We start from the raw sequence: 26410 nt of genomic DNA, 5'->3' as shown, positions 1-26410 counted from the left end.
CCACAACAATGACAGAAAAAAATCAGTTTATTAAAATGTAGGTTTTATTATTATAGGTAGTCCATTGATTCCATTGATTACACAATGAACAGGGCAAGAAACAGTAACATAATTAAACAGGTTATAGGTTATAGCCTCCAGTTATAAGGTTGCAGAAAGAGTTTGATGTGCTACTTGAAGTCAGGGAAAAATGCAGTGAGGTGTTTGCAAGAAAAGACATACTAATCATAATCTGTGTAAGCGTGAATGTGCAAGTGAGAAGTTCAGAGAGTTCTCATGTGAGTTACTTATGCATCTTTAAATGAATTTTCTTCAGCGCATGTGAAAGATTGATGTAACCACCATTTCTTCGGTCATAAGTGACCATGTTTGGATGAGAGGATGGAGTAATACAGCTAAGGCTAGCAAGCTTGGTTAGCAAGGTGCATCCATAGACTGTATGGGTGCATAACACATACACAGATACTTGCAAATTAGTGCATAGTACAACAAAATACTAGAATATCGCTCACTAAAATTGCAGAGTGGATGTCTTTGACAGCATGTTAGTAATCAACTTCTCAATAAGCCATGTTATTTGTCAGATAGTTGCATTAAAAATATTCCAAAAGGCACCAACACCACATATACTTTGAGAGGTACTTTTCAGTGGCTAGCAGAGGTGAAGCCTTGCATACAGCTACAGGATACAGCAGCAAGTGTCTGCACACACCTGACAATCGAAGTGGCTGTGCCACTAATAAGCCTTTAAGCCTTAATACAATTTAAAACAGGTAAATTATATATATTTTAAAAATAACCACTATGCAATTACTTTTTTAAAGAGAAGGGTTTTTTAAAGCCCATAATTCAAACATGGTAATTTCTGTTGTACATTTGGTCATTTTACCATGGGACTCCCTGGGGATTAACTCATTTTTGGAGCTAGTCTATGGTGGCCACTTATAATCCAGTATTTAGTATAGGCTGTGGGCATACTTGTCTGAACCCTGTACAATTTATAAAAATAGACTGTGATCAACAGAACCATCTACACTGAGTTTCATTCCAAACATTTTCTTGTATAGTGATTGTGACTTTTGGATTTACTTGACAACAAACCAAACAAAACACTCAATGTCAAATTGCTACTAAACCTAAGAGCTTACATACACAGTGTAACAAGTAATCATATGCAGAAATGATAAAATATCAAGAGGTTTTCCACACAAGCCAACAGAAATCTCCGAAAGTTAAGAGAGCAGTCAGAGTCGCTGGTCATTCATTTTGGGAAATAAATGGCTCCTGTGCTCTGTGAAATGACAGCAGGGACTCACGTGTTACTATGTCTTCTCTGGTGTCAGCTTGTTTGTGGAGAAAAGAATGATGAGGATAAAGTGTAGATTCGAGCCAGTCCTCCCTGCTTGCTTGTCAGCTGCATTTTGCTTTGCTCCTCCAATACAGTCACAGCTCTTAAACCTAAAATTATATCCATAATGGCATGCAGCTCCATTGAACAGGTTGTAACCAAATCCCGGGGAGTTTTTTGTGCCTTTCTGAGTTTCAAGACAGATGGTGAAGCTTTGTAGAGAGATTTGATGTCCTCTTTTTTCAGACAAACCATGCTGTTTCTCACCAGTTTGTTTATCACTGTTGTAGTCCTTTGTGTCGCACTGCAAAAGTACACAGTCTTGATTTGTGTGACATTGTCTCTTTTTCATGCTTTGCACTCTGTGTTGCTGCTCTGTGCCTGGCTTCCATATCCAACCACAGAAACATGGCAACACAACACAGACAATTACTTTGTGATCCCAATTATGCACAGAGGGATCTTTGCTGATGTGCAAAGCTTCTGCAGAGGCTAAAACGTCATCCAGTTCCATTACTTGGTGTTTTTAATATCAGTAATCATGTGGAATGAACAGAAACACTACAATGAGTTATATTGGTCAAAGCGTTATAAAGAGTATTTCAATACAGCAATATAAGCTTAAGTAAACATCTCATGATTCACACATGTGAAAGAGTACTGTATAAAACACCAACTGTAGGGTAAATACTTTCACATTTTGCGAATGTAATTTCCATTACAAACTAGAATGAGACGCAATCTCCATATGCGATATAAACCACGTCACAGTTTACCAATTTAGGCAGGTGCAGTAAAATAACCTCCTTAATGCAAGATGTGATCATTGTGGTAAGTTAGAGGAATGTGATCATAGATAAGTGTATTCTGGCAGAAAAACTGATGTATCAGATAGAAGTGTATATATAGACAAAGACTAGAAGCAGGAGGTTAAGGACAATGCCAATGACTCCTAGCACAGCCAGGAATCTTTCTTCTGGTGTGCTCAGGTATGGACACGTCAGGTCCATGTAAAACCTTTTCAAGAAATCTGTTAATTAATAGAAGTGGTATTTCACTGGATGCTTGGGATTATTTCTGTGTTAGTATCGATGTTCTGTTCAAGTAGATTTATGGGTGTTGGGAGCAGATAGGCTAAAGGATCCCACTGTTGATAATGATAATAATTAGTTTGACAATGTTGGTCCCATGTAATAGTTTTAGGAGCGTATACCTTTCTTATCAACTAATTTGTTCTGGTTGAATCAAAAGTGTCTTGTTTTTGTAACCTTTTAGATAAATGGCAGTGTTTTTTTGTTCAAGTTTGCAGAAAAGTGTGGAAGGAACATGGCTTTCAGATTTGAACACCATTAAATCGAAGACAATCATGACCTCCACTCCTGCTGTCTGAGACATCCCATAAATGTTAGCCCACAGTTATGGAGCAATATGAATACAGGTATATCACTGTTGCCATACTGGACACACTGTGGGGAAGAAATGACACAGTTAATATGAACAGTACAGGGAAGTCCAGGCGATTCCACATGAAGCTCCTCCTCTGTGACTGCAGGCAGTCTTTAGCTAGCAGAGCAGAGCTGTCTTAAGGAGTAAACAGTGTAGATGCAGGTGTAGATAAAAATAGTTACAATCCAGCTGAACAAACTGCCAACGATCCTCATAAGTCAGCGTTTACGTCAAATAATCAAACCCTCTTAGTATAGAAATACTTAAAGAGAGGGATGGCAGTGTTGGTAAAAGTATTGTGCCAGCATCTCCATGCTCAAGTCTAGCAGAAAGCCTTAGGTGACGGAGGTGTAGATGTAGACAAATATGACCACTAAAAGATTGAGAATGGTCCCAATGATGCCCAGCACTGCTAAGATTCGCTCTTCACGGTCATTCGTGGAGTCATCCTCTCTTGCGTGAGCGCTGCAGACATAGCGGCTGCCCGGGACCATTGTTACCATCACAGAACCCCACCCCCACAGGGCGTGACGCCTGGCAAAAGACACAGTGAAGAAGAATTAAGAGACAGCGACAAGTTGAAAGGAGAAGAGGAAGAAACAGATTCATTACTTCTAACACAGAATTGCTGAAAACTGTTCGTCTCTTTCCCCATCACAACACAAACACATTAATTTTTCCTGCATTCATTTGATATTTACCATTTCTTGCAGTTGCTAAACACTTGGTGAAATTTGGCAAATAAGACACAACAGTTGGGCACAAACATCTCACCTCAATGTCAAAATTAAACACTGACTAGATCTAACATCACAGACACACAAAGAAACCCTACAGAAAGAGAAATAATAAGCACGCAGCAATAATTACAATGAAATATTAATATTTACAAAAAATGTAGTGATTTGGTAAAATAAAAAACACTAAGTGTGATGTATGTAGTGGACAGTTACAAGCAACCTGCTGTTTGTTAAGCTCTAGCTGATCTGGCTTGATTCTTTTTGACTGCCTTGTGTATCCTTGTGTATCTTGTGTGTGCTGTATCCAACCCTTACATGACCCCACTTCATTGTCTTTGCATGTTTAGATCCTTACCCTCCTCCTCCCTCCTCCACCTAATTCATCTCTCATCCTCACCACTTCAGTGTGCAAAGTACCAGAGATAGTTTTGTAGTGCTGCATCTCAGACTAACTGGTCTATATGTATTTGTGGGAATTTCCCTTTTGTAGCACAACATTTTAAGAGGAGTTGCACTGAATTTAGCACAGGAAAAAGATCCTTTCATTTTACTCGATAGTTGTGGTTGCCAACAGGAATGTTCATTTATTTGGAATGAGAGGGGCAGAGTTTGAGAACGAGTGTGTAAATGGAGTGGGTGAGTGGCTCAAAGTTATGAGTGTCGTGCCAAAGCTTTGGCTTGCTCTTGTGCTTCCCTCAGATGTTTTTAGGTGAAAGCCACATGTTTTTGTTCCTGGTATTTTGATGAGACAGAGCTTCAAGTGTTAGTGAGAGGAGGAGCATTTTCTTACTAGGATTCTTTCACCTGTATTTTAACAAACTGAACATTTCTTTGTCTGTCTGCTTGTTCATTCATCTCATCTCTCATCACTACATGTCTCGCTTCTCTCTCACATACTCTCACACCACTTTCTCATGTCACTGACTGGAATGCATACTCTGACTTGAAGGTTTGTTCTGTGCGATAGCCAAACTACTCCAATTTCTTTAAATTCCTTTTTATAAAATAAAAGTTAACTCATATTATTTATAGTTATTTATAGTCACAGATTAGTTATTTCATGAACTTCATGAAATAACCTGTGTGGTTTGTCTTCGGGTTTACCACACAGAGATAGGTGCTTATAAAACAAAGATAAATAAAAAGATAAATCCAGTGCATGGATGCACAACCAATGGTTGCGATACCAGGACCAAAAATAAAACTAACAGAACTGATCTTGTGAACTTGGAAAACTAATTAAAATATAATAAAAACATAGAATAAACTTATTTAGTTTTAGTATCTGCTGGTTTGGTAAAGTTGTTATCACAGTTGTCTGATGAGGCATTGATGGATGTGTTTATTGAGACTCCGGATGTTTACCAGACTGTGAGTCAGCTGTGCTCTTACTGTAATACCTGTTCTGATTTTCCTAAATCGTGCCTCCATACCATAATAATTTAAAAGACTAAAACAAAAACTGAAACTAATAAAAACTAAACTAAACATTTTCAAAGAAAGAGAAAATCAAATTTGGAAACTAAGTGAAACTAAACTTAATTAAAATACAAAAAGTCAAAATAAAGTGAAAATGAAAAGCTAATTAGAAAGTACGAAACTATAATAATTCTGTCAATAAGTAATAGTAACATTAATATAAACCATAGTACCCCATACTACTGGCTGAGCCACTCATTATTGACATTACACAATTTGTAGAAATGAGTGAGCAGAGCTCCTCTCGGTGCCTGCAGACTGCGAGTGCAGCACCAGGCTCAGACCTCTCTGTGAGGAGCTCTTCTTCAACTTCAAGAAAGAAAACACGCACATTTAGCACAACAGCTCAACACCAGCAACAGAGATGGAAAGAATGATGGAAAAATGATTCCAGTGCTGTTCTCTGTAGGAGACATGGCACTCGTGGTATCCAAAACTAAAGCCAACAGCAGAAACAGTGGTATGAGTATAACTTGGGAAAAATCTTAAAACCCTTATTTTGGGACAAACTCAGCTCAGGTTCTTTTTTCATCACATTCAAATGTGCCACAATAGATGCAGTTTTTGTACCGGATGACTGCTGAAATGATAATTAACTGGATAATGGTTCAAAATAAGTGCCTACAAACATTTTAAGATGGTTGAGTTGAGGGACTTATTTCTGAAACTGCTTTTGCAACACTGGAGCATAAGAATTTATAATTTAACAGCAATAATCTTGTAGTGTTCAGCTGTATCTATAGTGCAAAACCACAACAACACTCACCTCAAAATGCTTTATATTGTAAGGTCAACCCCCTGTAATAATACAGAGAAAGCCCCAACAACAGACGACCCCCTATGAGCAAGCACTTGGCGACAGTGGGGAGAAAAAACACATTCAGAAATTCAGAAATCCTGATAACTGTAAAAGCTTCACAACTTTTTTCTTGCCACTGAATTGATGTCCCCCCAATCACTTCATTTCTTAAATATTCCTAAAGCAATTTCATATAAGGATCTTTTCTTCTAGCTGGTTCCAATATTTCAATTAAATCTTTTGTCAAAATTCTTCAAAATCCACAGTCTGTAAAATTCATTACATTATGTCTTCTTCCATGCTTTTGTTCCTCTGTATGCTCTGTTGCTACGCATTAGAGCTGTGAGGGATCAGTGGTGTCCTTTAAAAATGAATAAGGTCAGATGCTGATGAGGGAATTATCAGCTGTCCTTGGAGACAGTTTGGGAGCACACAGAAAAAGGGAGGTTAGGATTACGGCGCAAGCGTGTGTGTGTGTGTGTGTGTGTGTGTGTGTGTGTGTGTGTGTGTGTGTGTGTGTGTGTGTGTGTGTGTGTGTGTGTGTGTGTGTGTGTGTGAATATATTCTAAAATGAGTAAGACTGTTGGGCTTTCCAGTACACTGAACCATCCATGACTAAGTCCACTTTCATCCAGTTTTTTTCTATAATCCACGCCCTTACAGTGGAAGGAAGTAGTATTGATAAAAACTGGCCATAGAAACAATATTATTTTATAATGTGTTGTTATGAAAGAGCAGGAATTCCCTCTGAACTCTTTAAAATCAGTAAGTCCAGACATGTACATACATAGTAAACACTATTCATCCTCAAAGAGCTTCTCTGCCCCGGTACACCTCTCTACTCTCTACACTTGTTGTTCAATCTTTTCATTTTGTTGGTCTGCTGGCTAAACATTTCAACATCTAGCAGCTGTTCAGCCTGCCCAAGGGTGCGATTGTTTGTGTGTGTGTGCATGTCCTGTATAGAACTAGAGACACAGCACAATCTTTTGATGCAGCTTAGTCATTCAGCAGTGTAACGTGATTATTTCCAACCCACTTAAAGGGGATTCATGGCACACCTCAAAAGTTGGAGCCATAAAGCATAGAAATAGAGGAGAAAAAATGAGGCAGTAGAACACATTTGAAATACAGTACATTGCAACTATTCACCACTTCTGATGTTAGGTGTTGATTGTGAGTTTAAATCATGGGTGATGAAAAAATGTTGGCCACCTGTTAAAGGTTCTTCCATTTGATCCTCTTATAGAAATTAAAGTAAGAGCAGACTGATGCTTTTCCTTCACAGATAGCTACTAGAAACTTTTTAATTAATACTATATTTTTCATAAATGTTTTTCTTTGAACAATGAAAATATTCTAGGTGATCAATTCGAGAAACAGGTGGTTCAGACCCAAACCAGATTGCTGTGCATCTCAGCCACATGCAGTAGATATCTGAGCAACTGACTCTGAGTCCATTAAAGTAATGAAGCCACATACCAAGCTACCTGTTACCTATCATTATAGCACAGTGTTACAATGCAACAACAATGCATTTTCCCCCTCACACACAGATCAAATCCCATCATCTCTTGGAGACTTCATTGTACCATATTATCCTGAGAGGGCACTTTGCTCTCAGACTGCAGGCAACTCCCAGTTAGTATTCAGGCTGCAGAAACCCTCTCTCCTCTTAAAATGAAGCTTAAAACTTTCCCTGAGATATGTCTTAGTTATGCTGTGGTGGGCCCAGGCCCTAGGAGACTTCCCATGATGCACTGAACATGTCTTCTCCATTCCCTTTCCACTGCATGTGTTCATGCACCATTACTACATGTCATTAAAATTTGTCTTCTCTCTCCCACACTTTCTGTTTTGGCCTGTCTCTCTATGCTCTCCTTTTTTCTTTTTCTGTTGGGGTTTCTCTCTTACAGTGCAGGCTTTTTACTTTACAATATAAAGTGCCTTGAGATAACTATTGCTTTGATTTGGGGATATGAGCATAAACAAAATTGAACTGAATTGAATTTTCAAGCATTGTGCCTGGTTCTTTTAAGATTTAATGTCTTATTTTATCAGAAGTATAATTATGATAATTATGTCTTTGACTATGCTATTGTGAAAGTAATGGTATGATGTGGTACTTTGATCGTTTGATCTGTGATCCTTTTATAAAATGCTGTTCTCGCTTTGCTTGTTTAATAGCAACAATGCAAGGACCTGCAATCAATACAACTGAGAAGTGAAAATACTACTAAAACCCATGTTCCGTATCTCAAATTACTATTACCTACAGTATTTAAGTTCAATTGCACTGCAAAAGGTGCAATGAAATTAAACATTGATCTGCCAGGATGGTTATTTGATCCACCAACAGTACAGTGGGGTTTTGGGGTTTGTTTGTTTTTTGCATGTTTGAAATTACTACATTTCTTAATTTTAAATGAAATACTTGCTATAAATGTATATATACACCATGAATAAGTATGCATATGTGTATCTGTGGCTAATGAAGAGGAACAGTGAATTGGTGGGTGAGTGTCGATTCTCTAACACTCATGATTTGAGGGTATTGTACTGCAGAACTTAGTGTGTTACTACAAACATGACAAGAAAAAGGCAATTAACAATGGAAGAGACACAGACCACCATAACACAAATGTTGGTCTTTCTTACAGAAAATTGCAAAGAAAGTCAAGGTGTCAGTGTGTACAGTTTCCTTCACCATCAAAAGGCAAACGCTGACAGAAAGAGGTCTGACCCAAAGGCACAACTGAATCAGAGGACAAGTTTTCTGAGAGTTTACAGCAGCTAGGTGGCTCACAGGACAACAGCTTCAAGCATAATAGTGGTCGTAGTAAGAAAGTCTCAGTTTCAAGTGAGACGACTTCGAGCTGCAGGTTTGACGGTATGAGTTGTAGCAAGAAAGCCATTGCTTAGACGTCAGAATAAGAGAAAGAGGCCTGCCTAGGCCATAAAACATTGACACTGAATTACTGAAGACTGGAAGAAGTATTATGGGCTGATGAATCAAAATTTGAAATCTGCGGTTCATCACTCAGAATCTTTGTGTGCCGTTGAGAAGGCTGAAGGATGGTTCCACAGTGTGTGGCATCAACTGTCAAACATGGAGGAGGAAGTGTGGGATCAGTGACTTGTACAGAGTGAGAGGCACCCTGGGCCAAAATTGGCTACCACAGCATTCAGCAGCGCCATGCAGTACCCTCTAGTATGCACCTAGTTGGTCAGGGGTTCATCCTACAGCAAGATAATGACCCCAAACATAAGTCCAAGGTATGCTAGAACTACCTTAGGAAAAAAGAACAAGATGGTAAGCTTGAAAACATGGAGTGGCCAGCACAGCCTCCAGACTTAAACCCCATCAAGCTGGTTTGGGATGAACTGGACAGAAGTGTGAAAGCAAACGTACCTACAATGCCACACATTTATGGGAACTTCTGCAACAGATATGGGAAGAACTTTCTGAAGAATATTTGAGTTTTATTATAGAAAGAATGACACGGGTGTATTCAGCTGTAATATCTGCCAAAGGTGGCAACTTTGAAGAGTCAAAAGTTTAGATTACATTTTGATCTATAAATTGATTCCATGATTTCCTTTTAAAGTCCACTTGCTTATTTGTACTACGCTTTAATTTCAGAGTGCAATGAGATAAACTGCATAATTTTCAATAAAAACCTGGAAAGATTAGGGTGTTCTAGAACTTTTGACTGATATATTTACACACTGTATGCACTAGTATACTGTACATGTAATATGCTGTATGGTTCACACAGGCTGGGTAGTTTCAAATCTATTTCAGGATTTTAGATTCTCCCCCTCGCTTCCTTCCTTTCTCCTTTTAAGAACCCACATTATAACTAACTGAAGCAGCTCAAGCATTTACTCAATTTGAATTAATATTTAAATACATGCTGTATATTTTAGGCATTTAAACCTCTATAACTCACCGCTATTTCAAGAACAAAAGAGAAGGAGCAGCAATAAAATATCCTATTTATTTCTTAGCCTTTTGAATATTATAATATATTTGTACCATAAAGCACTGAAATATCCTAATGTGTTTTTGCACTGGACTATTGTATTCTACTATTTTATCCTTTTACCACGGCTATGAGCAGTTAATTTGCCTATTCTAATGAAATGAGCTTGTTAAAAAAAAGTATTCCTGCAGTATAGGCAAGCATAAATCAGTATAATACTGGAATCCTCCTGAAAAATGAAAAATAAAAGAGTGTATGTCCCTAATTATGACTGTTCAGCTTTTTTGAGGCAAGAAAAGTAATATTTTAGAAAAGCATGTGATTAAAGCCTTTTAAAAACAATCACAATTTGAATCTGATCTGTAAATTATTGCTACTATTTCACAAATAGCGATTATCCTGAACTTGTTTTAAACCAAACAATCAGGGCGCTGTAAAGTGCAGTAACACTGGGGAATTCACCATCGGCTCCCCGCTGACTGAGCAATGCAAAGCAGTCTGCTCCGTGAAACTCATGCATAAAATTCATCATAATTGGTGGAGATAGCTACTCTGCTTATTTCGCTGTCAGATTAATTTATATAGGAAGTGATATGAATTCCCTACAGATGGTCCATCTACAGCGCAGTGTGCATATGGGAGTCAGAATCTGAGGTCACATAGCAATTTGCTACCAAAGCAATCTAATGGAAACATCCTGAGATGAAACTGAGGCTTGTGGGATGAATGCTTTATATTAGCATGATATCATATCAGTAGAAGTAACTAATTTCATTTTACATCAATATCAGCAGCAGGTTTGATTTTCTTGTATGTACTGCTTCCTTTGAGGCTGTGTAATGATCTCAACAAGCTAAAAATAACTAAAAGAGGTTTTGTGTATTATTATTAATAAACAATATACATTAAATATTTATGCCAGTAGAATTATTGATTGAGAACAGTAAACGAGACTTGTGATCGCTACCGCAGAGTTATGTCCATGTAGCCATACACTTATTGCTGTAGTAATGCATAATAGATAACAGATTTGTGGAGGCACTGATAAAAGTATCTATTGCCTCTATTCATATACAAACAATTACTGCTTCTGCTGGCAGTGGTGTCTCCAAATAGCCTCAGTACTAATGGACTAAGCAATATTGGTAAAACTCTACCTTAGAAATTTTTGAATGTTTAAAATGACAGACACATTGTAGAGATGCAGACATAATTAGAGACAGTCCTGCCACAAGGCTCCACCTCTGTGCTTCATTTGTTAGCATCCAAACCATCAATACCAGTCAGGTAATCCTAATGTTCTAAAAAGAGCAACAGCATTACAAATAAATATGTCACAATTGAAACCAGTAAGTAAGCAATTAGAGGACCTGACACTAAAAAGGATTGTGGGGGTACAAAAGAAGAGCTAAAGGAAATGGAGATAAGTGTATGTGATAGGATTATTTTGAAACTTTATAAATAAAAATAATTGATTGTTAGTTTGGCATTAGTTAGTAGTCTGCATACTGACACTGTTCAGCAGTGTGTCACAAGATGGTACTATATCCATGGATGGTCTGTATTATGGTGGTATTGTTTAACATTGAACAAAGACCCTTCAGACCCAAACATGTGACTAATGATTAAAAATAGGAAACAATAATATTAACTTGCTTTTTTTTTTAATCCAGATGACCTCAGAATGAAGACTAAGGCATAAAAAACTATCTGCGTGCTTCCTGCTGAGCCACAATGGCTCCACGTAGCTGGCTGCCATTTATTACTAGTTATTCACTGGGAGGTACTGGGAGGCTATAACCAGCTATACAGCTTTTTTCATCTTTCCACCATCTCTTTTGTACTTCCAAATAAATGCAATTTATTACACATCTCATACTGATAATAATAAAAATAATTGTCTCATAATAATACAATCAAAAATGTGTAAAAAGTATATAAAGCGAGAGAGAGCGAGAGAGAGACATATATTAATCTCTGGCTCTCTTCCACAGCAAGTCTTTTATCTTATCTTCCTTCTCTCACCTCAGCAGCAGGCAGATGGCCCCGCCCCTCCCTGACCCTGGCTCTGCTGGAGGTTTCTTCCTGTTAAAAGGGAGTTTTTCCTTCCCACTGTCACCAAAGAGCTTGCTCATATGGGTTCATATGATTGTTGGGTTTTTCTCTGTATTATTGTAGAGCCCTGCAATATAAAGCGCCTTGAGGTGACTGTTGTTGTGATTTGGTGCTGTATAAATAAAATTGAATTGAACTGGATGGATATATATATGAATAAATAAATAAAGCTGATTTATGCCAACATAAACTATGGTAACTAAAACCTCGTCTCTCTGTGCGTAACTCATCAACAATGACTTCTCATTATGAGAAAATCTAACCTCTTGGTTCCTAATCTAGCTCCTTGTACACAGTGAGGTCACTGTTAAGCAAATAAAATAATAATAATGTCAAATACAGTAACAGATTTAAGTTCTCCTGTGGTGAGCTGTGCTGTATGTGTTGGCTGGATAGCCAGTAGTGGTCACAGAAAGGAGGAGTTGCAAGTATTGATTGGTGTCATTGACTGGTAGAATTGTTGACTTCACAGAAAGTCTCAATCATTAATCTTACAGTTTTTGTATTTGCCACACTGCACAGAGACTCTGTTTAGTCTTAGATCACTGTCACGCACATGCACAAAGGAAACATGTATGGGCACCATGTGCTGTGGAGAATGTAGCATATATAGTAATATAGTCAAATAAAGTCATTTTACCATTGTCCTCTGTCTCTCTCTCTCTTTCACACACACACACACACACACACACACACACACTGAGCTGATTTGCATTACATCATGGTGATGGTGTGGGAGCCAGATCTTTATGACACTAAAACGTCCCACAGCTTCATTACGGGCTTGGCTGGCCAGCACTGCTGGAATATAAGGCCAGCGGCCATCAAGCAACTGTCACTTCTCCTCAGCAACAGTCCTTCCTTCTCCACGCTGGTGCATGTGTGTTAATAATGATGTGTGTATGTGTGCTTGTGTGGAAAGAAGAACCAGAGAGGGTGCTTTACGACAGAGTGACTGTGTATATGTGTTTGTGACAGAAAGGGAAGAGATGGAGTGCGTCTGTGTGAGTGAGAAAGTGTCGGAGAAACACGGGGATAACAAGAACTCGCTGAGTTAACTGCTCAACAACTCAACTGAGCTTGTTGGTTCTTGATTTAAGTTTTTTTTTAATAAAATATAAAATAATCAAAACATAATGCCAATGCTATAAATATTTAGCTTCTTCTCAGAAACAACAAAGTGATGCTTGCAGGATGTCACATATTATTCTTTTTTTGGCCTGTACCTATATAGAACGGGCTTTCTCACTTTGTGTTAGTCACGTTAAAATTTTTGTACTGTGCTCAGGGGAATTGTTTCTATTTGTTTTACCTGAATTATTGTTAATCGTTAGGAGAGCTAGAAGATATTTCCTAGACTGAACATCTTTAATTCTCCATTAATACATAATAATAAAATAATATTGTATGGTTAAAAATGATGATGAGTCACTTTTTAGTCAAATCCCAGGCTGGATGTCATGTGACCCTCTGGGCACTGCTATCATGTGACCTACATTAAACTGTGTGAATCAGTGGATGGAGGCATAATGCCACCCTCTCGGCTTGCATATCATATGGAGTGTGTCAGATCACATGACCTGCATTAAATTAAATGAACTATCTTAATAACCCTGACCTCTGACCTTTCACCTTTTACCTTGACCAAGCTCCTGTGGGAATATGATCTTTAAAAGGGTGATACACAGAGACACACAGCCACACCTGTCCAAAGATGCTGTGAAAGCATATCATATAAGTAGAAATTTGGGGTTCCCAAACTCTGGTCAAGCATGAAATTTGGCATTTTCTGTGAATCTTATTAATTACTGTGAGAATTATTAACAAAAATTGTTGAGCAATCTGAAATGCTTTTGGCAGGGCAGTGGTCTAGCAGTGTAAGCACGGACAGCTTAGTCATACAATGTACCAATTTACCTCAACATATATGACACATGTTGCTTAATCAGATGACTTTTCTGCTCACTTTCTACGTGTCAAACAAACTGCCACCATGTGCAACTGGCACTTGTAAACATAAGTCCCCTTGGACATGCTTATCCACAGTTTTCTCAAAGAAGACAGCTGTGTCATCAGTGTCAGGTGCAAAGAAGAAAGTAGGGGACCATTACTTTTTTCACCATTTCTTAATGGACTTTTTTCCAGTTAAATTTTTTCATACATGGTAGCATACAGCTGACAACATGCAGCATGCCAGCAAAGAATTGCAGCCTATTAGACAATTTTAAAAATGCCCCTGTTTTAAGTTACTGGAAAAAAAAATGCGATGCCATTTTTTTTGCTTTTTCTCACGTACTGAAAATATACCAAAACCATGGCTCCACGGTTCATGCCAAGCAGTGATTTTTGTGTACCATTCCATGCTTTTGCAGATATTTTTACTCACCATACATTGCACCAGGGGGGCAGTCGAAGACTCCTTTCTTTCTTCTCTTTATCCGAGCATGCTGTCAGGTTTTTCTTCTCCACCGTCCTGCTGGTTTCTCTCGCCTCCTTCTTCTTCTCCTCCTCCTCCCCCTCCCTGTCCCCCCTCTTTCCACTGCTGTTCAGGTCCAGCGCTGTCGCTGGTGCGGAGAATCCAGGCGACACACACACACAAGCAGTTCTGGGTAACTCTTTGAGAATACACTTCGACACAGCTGGGTTCGAAGCTCAGCCTAAACACACACACACACCACTACACCCACCCCCACACAAGCATACCCACAAACACAGCTGAGCACATCCACAGTCCTTACACACCCCCTGCGCAGCCTCCCATAAACACACAGCTGGACTATTTGCAGCTGGATGGAGACTGTGGCATTGTGTTGCTGTTTTTTGATGTTTTGAGGAATCAGAAATTCAGGTTGTAGAAATGGCAGTTACTGAATGTTTAGAGATCAAGAGGCATTGGGACTTTATTCAGTCCAATGTTGATGCTCATCAAAGAATTTCCTCACATATTTCCTCAAGCAGTCTTCTATTGGTCAAATACTCAGATCTAATCCCTGCAGGAAACACACAAGAAAATCATTTATGCTTCAGCAGTGTTGGCTTAACTCATCTGGCAGGACTGGCACTGTAGAAGCAGGTGAAGCATTTCAATCCAAAATGTAAATCAGTGTTCTTCTTGTAGAAAAGAAGAAAATGTTCTGGTCCTCATGAGATCGTTCAAATATTGGTCCTCTTCCTAAAGGTCCTCGTTTCTCTAGGAAGTCATTGCAGTCAATCCAAAGAAGTTGGACAGCTGCCCAAAAAACCTCCAGGAAGCCAACTCTTGGCTATTTTGCATGTCTTATGTTATTTTGTGCCAACATCTCTGCTTCATATCGCTCAGCTTGACTATTCTGGTGTAAAAATTCCTCAGAGAGAAAAAAATCAGTTGCATCTCTTCTGTTTTCCCCTCTGTGGAGCAAGTAGCATGTTCTTGCCAGAGTGGCCTGTCGGCATCAATATTTAACAGCAACCTCTTGCTGTGCTGCTGTCACAGTTAAAGTTTCCATGTCCCCATCACTGTGCGCTGGATCTCATGTTTTCTGGTCTGCAGTGTTTTCTCTTCAGCTCCGTCTTCCTGTCCTTCTGTTCTTTATTGTATTTCCAATATTGCTCTAACCTTTCTACCCTCCATCATTGCCTTCCTCTATTTAACCCTCTTGAAACTTGCTCCATATGCAAACCTCTGCCAGGTTCTCTCCTGGAGGTAAAACACAGCCACGCAGGACTTTCTTGCCCGCAAGGAGCTCAAACAATCTTTCTTTAATCCCCTCCTACTGTCCTTCTTTGCAGTTCTCCATCCACTAACCCTGCAGCAAACCTTCACTCAACCTTCCCTCAACTGGCTTCAGTCAAATTAAACCTTCCACTTTCTATATTCACCCTCTTCTTGCCTTCCTCTCCCTCTAGCAACCTGATTCACGTGGCCTATATATCACTCACTGCCTGCCTGCGTGGTTGCTTCTGTCCTCATCCTGTCCTTCTTCTGTCTAATGACAGCTCAATTCTGGTCAAGTCCTCTCTGATTTTTTTCCCCCCCCGCTTTATATCTTCCTCATTGTTCCTCTATCTCCCTCCACCTCTCCTCTTGCATGCAGAATACGCGGCATTCGAGCTGCTGTGCTCTGAGTCATACTGCTCTCTCCTCCCTTTTCCTTCCAGAAGCTTGCAAATGTTTTTTTTTTTTTTTTTTAGTGCCTCGCTTCTCTAACAACCATCAGGATTTGTTCAGCATTTCTTTAGGTCCTAGGCGCTGAAATGATGCCTTTTCATCCTGCTGACACAGACAGAAGGACAGCCTGTGGATAGACAGTCAAACAGAAAGACAAAAAGGAGCCAGTCATACTTTTTCCCAACAGAGGCAGGAGTCTGCTTTTAAATGCTTGATCCTGTCTGTGTTTTTGCTGTTGCTAGTAGTCTTACTCATTTGATTACAGAAGGCTTAGTTTCTCCTCTTCCCACTGGTGAAATGCCTTTTTCACTCGCCGCAGTCCCTGTAGCAAGTTTGGTCCATTTTTCCTCTTTAACCCTCACAGCTGGCTCTCCAAATATGTTTTTGTGACAGTCTGAAAAGAGGGAAAGAAAGCACAGAAGCATGTTTACTGTAAATACACTGTCTTTTACACTCTAAGAAGACACTGAGATGTTCTCAGAAAAGGGGGGAGAAAAGCTTATGGGTGGGTGAGTGGGTGGAAGATGGTTAGCAAGAAAAGGTGTGAAGACAGGGGCACAAGGATGGATGAAGGGTAAGATGGTGAACAGAGGAAGATAAAGATGGGTACATGCATGGATTTAAAGGATGAATGGTTCGGCAGGTTAACTGCTGTCACAGAGGAAAAGGCCTCTCCAAGTCTCTCTTAGTCAAAACTATCAGTATAGTAGTATTTAAATGAGCTTTGTCAATATTTCATTCATTTATAGTTTGATATTTTACCTGCGTTGGAATCCTGCCGTACTCTCCCTGACAATGCACTGCTGCTCTCTTTTAATTTCTACCTCTCTCATCGTTCTCTGTCTGCTGCTGCAGCCTCAGTCTGTGCCATCACTAAAATGCAGCATCCCTTCCCTCCCGCCTCCTCTCCTCCTCCTACTCCCTCTGTCTCTCCCACTCTGTTTCCCTCAATTTCCCTCCCTCCTCTACCCCCACCATGCTCCCATTCTCTCTATATTTGTCCTTCTCTGTCTGTGCCTCTATTTTTCCAGTCTCTCCCTCTATCTCCTCACTTGGTTTACACGTTCACTTCCTCCGTCCCCGCCCCTCCCGCCACACTACCCTCTGTCTCCACTTTCCTCACATATATTCCATCACCACCTTTCCTCCTCCCTTTCTTTCACTCTCGTCGCCTGCTTTTTTCAGCCTTTCCTCACAGAGAAGCTTCGAGAACACACTGGACTGGACAGGCTCTGGGAGGGGAAAGCTCGGAGGACATGTGAACACCATTCACAATCGCGCCACATGAATAATACATGCATCGTACGTTCATACTTTTTCAAATGCATGCACACATCGAAAACCTGCTCCAAAGATGTTCCCTCTCTGTCTCTCTCTTTCACTCTATCTGACTGAGAAAAAACAAAAGTACATCCTGCAGAACAAACAATGAGGATTTTGCTATGCGCTACCTGTGCCGGCCACATGTGCTAAAACGCAGCTCACTGAACGCACTGAGAATGAAAGCAGGTCTTCAGCAGACCATAGCTGCAAATCGAAGAAAGATTGAGGAAAATGTAATTAGTGCATTTTTCATACGACTGCAGCCACATACTGTTTTTTCAAAAAATATGTCATATAAAATGGAAATTCAGTTTTGACAAACAGTGATCGACTCATTGAGCTACTAAATGAAACATCAGTACAATTAGGTTTGCGTAACCAGGGGAAAAGAGACAGAAGATCAGAAAGGCGAAGTGTATGAGTGGGTTTGCTTGCATGTACATGTGTCTGTTGCATTGTGCTGAACATTTGTGCATATATGTGTAAACTATGACATGTGCATCACATCGTCCTCTTGCATATATGTATGTGTGTGTGGCTGAGGTTGTGTGGGTGGTTGTGTGTAGCGGGTTAGAACTGTCCTTTTGGCCCCTAGCATCACCCAGTGCCACCATCTGTGCTGCCAGCCAGATGGGATGTACACACATTTGTGTCTGCACAAATGTGTGTACATGAGTGAGTGTGTCCAAGGAAACATTTACATGATCACTGGATGTGCTGTTTTCTTTTCTAGAAATTTTTTTGTGTCTGTATATTTTAATAAAGACCCAACCAGTCCACAGAGCAAACTAGCAGTTCTTACCATTTGTTGCAACTGATCTGATGCAACGCCCCCACCCTCCACCACATAGTAACATTTTACTGTTAAGTGACACCATGCCTGTTGTTTTCAAGTGACAGAGTCCTCTAGTGATTGTACTAAGTGACTGAAGCAAATCATGTAGGTATAATGCAAAGAAAGGAGTCAGGAGAGGTTACTACAAAGCCATGCAGTCTATGACAAAATAACCAGATACCTCACACTATGTACAACTCATTGTATCACTTGAAATATTTAACATACAAATATGTTTTTTGTGTCACTTTATAGACATGTTGGAAGGTGGTGAAGTAGTAAAACCTGCCAAAATGAAACTACAAGATCTTATCTGCTTTGGTCATCTTCCAGAAATGAATGTTATGTGCATTACAACTGCACTGCATTGTGACGTATTTATACTGTTGTAGCGTTCATGCTAAAACAGGGACTTGTTTCAGCAAGCCCCAGGGCAGAGGCCCAAGGGCAGACCCAGGGCAGACCCAGGGCAGACCCAGCTGAGACATATAATCAGCTGAGAGATTATATTTCTCAGCTGGCTTGGGAATGGTGTCCCCCCTGGAAGAGGTGGATGGAAGTGAGGAAGTCTGGGCTTCTCTGGTCAGACTGCTGCTCCCACGACCTGAATCCACATATTGATTATAATAAGAAGAAGATGGATGGATGGATGGATGCATGGATGGATGCATGGATGGATGGATAATCCTGCCACAAGTACTCTACGGGACTGTGCAAAAAGTCTGAAAGCACCCATCATTTATTTATATTTTGCTCCTTTAGACTGAAGGAAGTCTTTCAAAGATTTTCTTTAACCGCTGGCTGCTTTTTCACTCAGGTTCAGTCCAGTCCTCATACCTGACCATTCTCAGGAGATTTAGTTTTTGTTTGCTAAGCCACTTAACGCTGACCCATCACAAAAATACATGTTCCTATTTCTTTTAGTTGAATCTAGAAAAAAAGAGGGAGAAAGCCCATTTTGACAGGCAAAATAGTAATTCTAAAAGAGCTGTTAGCCAAAACATTGGTGTATCTTGGTAGGGTGGGAGGTGTTACCTAAAAAATATGAGGAAACTCGATTATTGGAGGATAAAAAAACATGAACAGCAAATGAACAGTATCTGATAGTCAGGTCATTGAAATTTAGGACTGAAAATCAGTGACAAGAGGTCTTAAAGAGCGCTGAATCAAAATGTCATATTTTTGGTTCAAATCAAAGTCCCAAAACAAAAGGCAAAGGTCTAAAAAGGAAACTCAAAACCTAAACTGACACAAGAAGCTTAAGGTTAGCTAGGGAAATCACTGGAGCACACAGGAAGCAACAAACAAACAAAGACAAAGAGGAGGACGTGACAATATTTACACAGAAAGGACAAATTGAAGTTGGGAAATAGGATAAGGAGTAAGACCCTAAACACACAAAAAAAAACATCAAAGTAACAACTGAGACAAGAAGACTCACAATTAAACATGACACAGAGACAGTGAAACACAGACAGGGAGACTGAGGAAGGTACAACTTTAAATGGAAAATCACAATAGATACCAAAAACAAAACCACATCCCAAAAACTAACAGTCAAAAAAACGAAAAAAAAGAAAAGAGAAACCAAAACTCAAAATATAACAATAATTTCTCCATCCATATACTTTCTTAACCATCCATCCAGTTTGGGGTCATTGGGAGCTACAGCATTTACCAGGTGTCATCGAGCAAGAGGCAGTGTACAGCCTACATTCAAACCTAAGACCAATTGAGAATCATCAAACATCATCACTGAACATGCAGGAAGACCAGAACAACCACAGAGAACCCACAAAGGCACCGTGAGAACATAGTGGACTCCACACAGAACCAGGAGCTCTCTTGTTGTGAGGCAACAATGTCGCCCGCTGTACCACCTGTACAAAGTTTTGCTCAACAGAAGTCCACAATTCACCCCCGTCTTACCAAGTAAATCTTAAACCAGTTTCTGTATCTCTTGTCATAAAAGATATTTCTCATATCACACTTCTTGTTCCATCGCTCAGTCTTGTCCATAACTGCAGGTGTGTAAAAATTAAAAAGCTGAATCCTTGTCAGGTCATAGATGATTGATCGTTCCATATTAATGCAATTCCTCTTTAATGGACTGTTTAACCACATGCAAATACAGTGGCTTGCAAAAGTATTCGGCCCCCTTGAACTTTTCCACATTTTGTCACATTACAGCCACAAACATGAATCAATTTTATTGGAATTCCACATGAAAGACCAATACAGAGTGGTGTACACGTGAGAAGTGGAACGAAAATCATACATGATTCCAAACATTTTTTACACATAAATAACTGAAAAGTGGGGTGTGCGTAATTATTCAGCCCCCTTTGGTCTGAGTGCAGTCAGTTGCCCATAGACGTTGCCTGATGAGTGCTAATGACTAAATAGAGTGCACCTGTGTGTAATCTAATGTCAGTACAAATACAGCTGCTCTGTGACGGCCTCAGAGGTTGTCTAAGAGAATATTGGGAGCAACAACACCATGAAGTCCAAAGAACACACCAGACAGGTTAGGGATAAAGTTATTGAGAAATTTAAAGCAGGCTTAGGCTACAAAAAGATTTCCCAAGCCTTGAACATCCCACGGAGCACTGTTCAAGCGATCATTCAGAAATGGAAGGAGTATGGCACAACTGTAAACCTACCAAGACAAGGCCGTCCACCTAAACTCACAGGCCGAACAAGGAGAGTGCTGATCAGAAATGCAGCCAAGAGGCCCATGGTGACTCTGGACGAGCTGCAGAGATCTACAGCTCAGGTGGGGGAATCTGTCCACAGGACAACTATTAGTCGTGCACTGCACAAAGTTGGCCTTTATGGAAGAGTGGCAAGAAGAAAGCCATTGTTAAAAGAAAACCATAAGAAGTCCCGTTTGCAGTTTGCCACAAGCCATGTGGGGGACACAGCAAACATGTGGAAGAAGGTGCCCTGCTCAGATGAGGCCAAAATGGAACTTTTTGGCCAAAATGCAAAACGCTATGTGTGGCGGAAAACTAACACTGCACATCACTCTGAACACACCATCCCCACTGTCAAATATGGTGGTGGCAGCATCATGCTCTGGGGGTGCTTCTCTTCAGCAGGGACAGGGAAGCTGGTCAGAGTTGATGGGAAGATGGATGGAGCCAAATACAGGGCAATCTTGGAAGAAAACCTCTTGGAGTCTGCAAAAGACTTGAGACTGGGGCAGAGGTTCACCTTCCAACAGGACAACGACCCTAAACATAAAGCCAGGGCAACAATGGAATGGTTTAAAACAAAACATATCCATGTGTTAGAATGGCCCAGTCAAAGTCCAGATCTAAATCCAATCGAGAATCTGTGGCAAGATCTGAAAACTGCTGTTCACAAACGCTGTCCATCTAATCTGACTGAGCTGGAGCTGTTTTGCAAAGAAGAATGGGCAAGGATTTCAGTCTCTAGATGTGCAAAGCTGGTAGAGACATACCCTAAAAGACTGGCAGCTGTAATTGCAGCAAAAGGTGTTTCTACAAAGTATTGACTCAGGGGGCTGAATAATTACGCACACCCCACTTTTCAGTTATTTATTTGTAAAAAAATGTTTGGAATCATGTATGATTTTTGTTCCACTTCTCACGTGTACACCACTTTGTATTGGTCTTTCTCGTGGAATTCCAGTAAAATTGATTCATGTTTGTGGCTGTAATGTGACAAAATGTGGAAAAGTTCAAGGGGGCCGAATACTTTTGCAAGCCACTGTAAAAGACACCTTAAATGTGGTTGATAACAGAGCGAAACTTGCTCCCTTGCTTGCAAATTTGGCACATTTAAATGGAGATATGTGTGGAGAATAATGAACATACATAGTATTTGGATGTCTACAGGATGCAAATGAGCAGGAGACAGATGACCATCGAACCACAGATGAGTAGTTTAGATGCTTATGTCTGAGAGTTGGATTACAATATGGCGCTGAGCTTGACTTTGACTGTGATCAGATTAAATCCCCGAAAGAGCAGTGTAATGATTAAAAAGCAAAAGATAAAGGAAGCAACACACTTGTGGGATTTTTTTGTAAGCTCTGCTGTTCAAACTCAAGAAGTAGATATAAATATCCTATTACAGATAATGTGATAGAGTGGTGTCGACAATGCTGCAGTTTACGCCAAGATTATTTAAAGTAGGCCCTGTTCACTGGTTCCTATTTGCCGGGCAACGATAAGGAACCTCGTGCAAAAATATATGCACTGAGGAGCAGAGCTAACAGGGTGGTTAATCCCACTAAATACTTGAAAAGATGTGGTAACTCAGATCAAACACCGAACCAAACAGACAGAGGCAAGAAAAACATAATGAGAAAAAAATGCTCCTAAGTTGACATCAAGCAACCGTCAGACACACACACACACGGATATCTGAATCTTTTAGCTCATTCCCAGGTACGAGCCATCGTTTTCCTGATCCTCACTTTTTTTCATTTGAGTTTGATTTTCCAGCTCTCTCCAAAAAAAACAAAAAACAAACTTGCCTTTAGAAAAAGTGCTACTCAAAGAAAGTGCAAGAGGAGAAGAGACAGGCAATGAGTGATTAAGACAGTAATAAAGAGACAGTCGGAGGGAGCAAGAGATCTAAATTAGGAACAAAAGACACTGGAGGATGGGTGTGTGTGTGTGTGTGTGTGTGTGTGTGTGTGTGTGTCTGCGCTCATGTGTGCATTATGTGCATGCTTGCGTGTTTCTATGTAGTGTATCTTTACAGCCCCCTTGTGAAACCTCAGGCGACTTAATTCAGTGTTTCCAGTTCAGTCCTTTCCTGCTTTGCCTTCCTATTCCCTCTATTTTAATATCTTTTTTAATGTATTTGAACTTAAAAGTGTATAAAAACATATATTATTGCTAAGAAAAGCATAGGTAATCATATTAAATGGAGAAAACAACCATATTTTGTTGCTTTTGTTGTCTGGGAGGGTTTTCTCTGCGGTGATATTTACACCACGTGCTTTATTCCTGCCGGAGTGATTTACTGTAGATCGATAGGACACCCTATCCGTTCCTTTTCGGTCTAATCCTGTTGAAGAATATATATCGTCTTAATAAGACATAGATCCATTAGAGATAATTAATGTCACAGTTAAATCGGCTGCTGGCAAAGATTATCATCACTCTGTATCATTTATTGCCTTTCCTATCTCTGAGCTTTTTAATCCAGTGTCCTTAATTTTCTTCTTTAAACTTTAGCTTCCCGTCTCATGAACTCATGAGCTAAAGCCAAAGTTATAAACAGGTGATCCTCTATGCACACGGCTTGACTGAGCACACTGACGCCACATAGAGCTAATTTCAAGACAACAGAGGCGTTGCTGTCATCTTAAGTCTGAAAAACACGTTGTGCAAATGCATGCTTGAAAATGTTACACATGTGTCCATCTGACCACTGTATGCAGTTTTTATTTTTTTATTTTTTTTTACACAGGTTCACATGTGGTTCCCCTCTCCTGTAAATCTGGGTCAGCAGCAGACAAGCGATGATGAACTGCACAAGGGCTGCAGCTCTCCCTCGTGTTGATATTTAGGACTACAGGGTGCTCTGGAACAAAACATCTCTTGTGGTGTAGTCTGAGCCACAACTCTGCTTGTAATTAGTGGATGATTTATGTAATGTAATATAATAATAAACGCAAAACTCAGTGCATTACCGGCTTATTTTGGCCTCTAAGTATTACCTCTGAGATCATGGGGACACTCTGGTCTATGCTTTGGTGCTTGGAAGTATGAAAAGGGGGTATTGAGCATGGCTTGGTTGTCTCTTGGTTGCGGAGCTGCTCTGGTGTGAATAGTTACGACTCTCTTACATCTAAGAGACTCCTTCCTGAGGCCATTGCCTAAAGTGTGTTCTGTCACCTTGCTTGGGTAAATAAGACAAAAATCCTGTGTCTGAAACAATGTCTCCCCTGAGGATTCAGTCAACACAGTATAGGACATTGCAAGCAGATGGGCTCAGCTAGCCTAAAGGCAAAGAGAGCAAGACAGAGAGAGAGAGACTTATAAGGATTTTAATTGTAAGCCTGCAAATGGTACAATCACTTTCATCTTCTGCTTTGGAATTTAGACCTTAAGACCTGCATACAGTACAGTGTCACTCCCATTAACATCACCATATAGCATTTCTAGTAGCTTCACTGTAAAAGATACATAAGATAATCTATCACAACAGGGGCGCCTCTGCCTTGCTTTACAGAGACGGACCTTTATTTCGGAAAGTGCTGCTGTCACGGTCCAGAGGACAGGATGCACGCAGTCTTTGGAGGACAGATGTGAGTGATGATGTGAGAAACTAGCACAGACTGAAGACAAGGTGAACTAGCTATATGGATAAATTAATTAATGTGTCATCGCTGTGCTCTGAGGCCCTCTGATGGTTTCTTGGAATTCGTGGCTCGAGTTTGCCTCTGCCATGCATGACTGAGTGAGTTTATTAGGCGACAGATTGAAAGAGATTGAAAAGTGCTCTACTGAGAAAAAAAATGAAAGCAATGGCCTTAAAAAATGTTTTTTAACAGTTGTGTGATAGTGCAAGCTAATGGAATAGATAACAAGGGAACATGGACTGTATTATTCACAGCTCCCTCCACATTTTTCAGTGGGGATAAAATAATACATGACTGCCTCCCTGTGGTCTGGAAGCAAAAGCAAGCTTTATTTAAATGTGATCTTTTTTTTCTTCCTGGTGTTCTGTTTATAAATACTTATTAACAAAAGGGAGCTCATTCCATTTATAAATAAAAATCATGTGGCCTGTTTTACTGTTCTCAGGTAAACATTACACAACTCTGGTACACTTCAACCTTACACTGAATTTTTTATTTAAATCTATAAATATTTAAAAGTAATTCATATTTAGTTTATTATTATTAATAAATAATTAGTTTGTTATTATTTCTTGTTTGATATTTTTGTATTATTTTTAATGATAACACCTTTAATCTACACATGATTTCACCCACTGGCCACTTTATTAGGTACACCTGCTGAACTGCTGATTAACACAAATCTAATCAGCCAATCACATGGCAGAAACTCATTGCATTTAGGGATGTGGACGTGGTCAAGATGATCTGCTGAAAATCAAACCGAGCAACAGCATGGGGAAGAGCGGTGATTTAAGTGGCTGTGGTTGTTGGTGCCAGAGGGGCTGGTCTATTTCAGAAACTGCTGATGTACTGGGATTTTACCACATGACCATCTATAGTGTTCAGAGAATGGTACGAAAAAGAGAAAATATCCAGTGAGCAGCAGGTCTCTGGTTGAAAATGCCTTTTTCCAGTCAGAGAACATAGGAGAATGCCCACTCTGCATCGAGGTAATAAGAAGGCTACAGAAACTCAAATAACCGACAGCATCTAGAAATGCAACAGCCCTCAGGCATGGCACCACACCCCATGCCACACCGGTCAGTTACAATTCTCATGGACACACCAAAACTGAACCACAGAGTGCTGAAGAGTCTTGACTTCTGGCACAAGACTAGAAAGCTCAGAATTTGATGTAAACAAAATGTAAGCATGGGTCCATCCTGCCGTGTATCAACAGGATGTTGATGAATGCGATGTTGGAATGGTGTTGAGAATATTTCCTGGGCACACTTTTGGCCGCTTAGCATCAACTGAGCATCATTTAAACACCACAGCTTACCCGAGTTTTGTTGCTGACCAGGTCCATCCCTTTATGGTGACTGACTGCTTCCAGCAGGATAACACTCAATGTCCCAAATCTCAAAGAACCTCAAACTGGTTTCATGAACATGACAACAAGTTCATTGTACTCAAATGCTCAACAACAGTCCTGTAAGCTGTGTTGTATGTGTGGGATGTGCTTTGTGCCCCGCAGTAAGGACAAACATGTCAGGTTCATATTTTCAGTCGATGTTTGTTTCCAGATCTGAGGGAAACAGTGTTACATTGCAACTAGGAACAGTAGAAATCATTTTAACCCACATTAAGAAAAACAAATGAATTTGGATTACGTACAGTGAGGCTAACCGGATTTCAAAAATATTGTTTGGAATCAAGATTTTTACTCTCAAAACATTTCGTTTTACATAGTGAAGAATTATGTCATGTCACCTTCGGTTTAAACCACATCCATAGAGGCAACACAAGATGGTGTTCTACTTCTTTTTTCTTCATCTTCCCTTCACTCCTTCACTCCTTAATT

The 26410-nt window shown here is 39.9% G+C and overlaps 1 non-coding gene across 1 annotated transcript; it reads right to left on the bottom strand.

The window, feature by feature from the left end:
• Positions 1–25: 25 nt before the first annotated feature.
• On the bottom strand, positions 26–16981 carry LOC102081645 (uncharacterized). The gene is made up of 4 exons (XR_002064412.2): positions 16823–16981; positions 16312–16454; positions 14300–16187; positions 26–3328 (listed from the first exon to the last, which is right to left on the bottom strand). It is a non-coding gene; the product is annotated as an uncharacterized LOC102081645 (transcript).
• Between the last annotated feature and the right edge of the window lie 9429 nt (positions 16982–26410).

The sequence above is a fragment of the Oreochromis niloticus genome, linkage group LG14, assembly GCF_001858045.2.
Source record: "Oreochromis niloticus isolate F11D_XX linkage group LG14, O_niloticus_UMD_NMBU, whole genome shotgun sequence".
Classification (NCBI taxonomy): domain Eukaryota; kingdom Metazoa; phylum Chordata; class Actinopteri; order Cichliformes; family Cichlidae; genus Oreochromis; species Oreochromis niloticus.
Note: the sequence above shows the minus strand (reverse complement) of the source record. Positions and strands in the feature narration are given on the sequence as shown.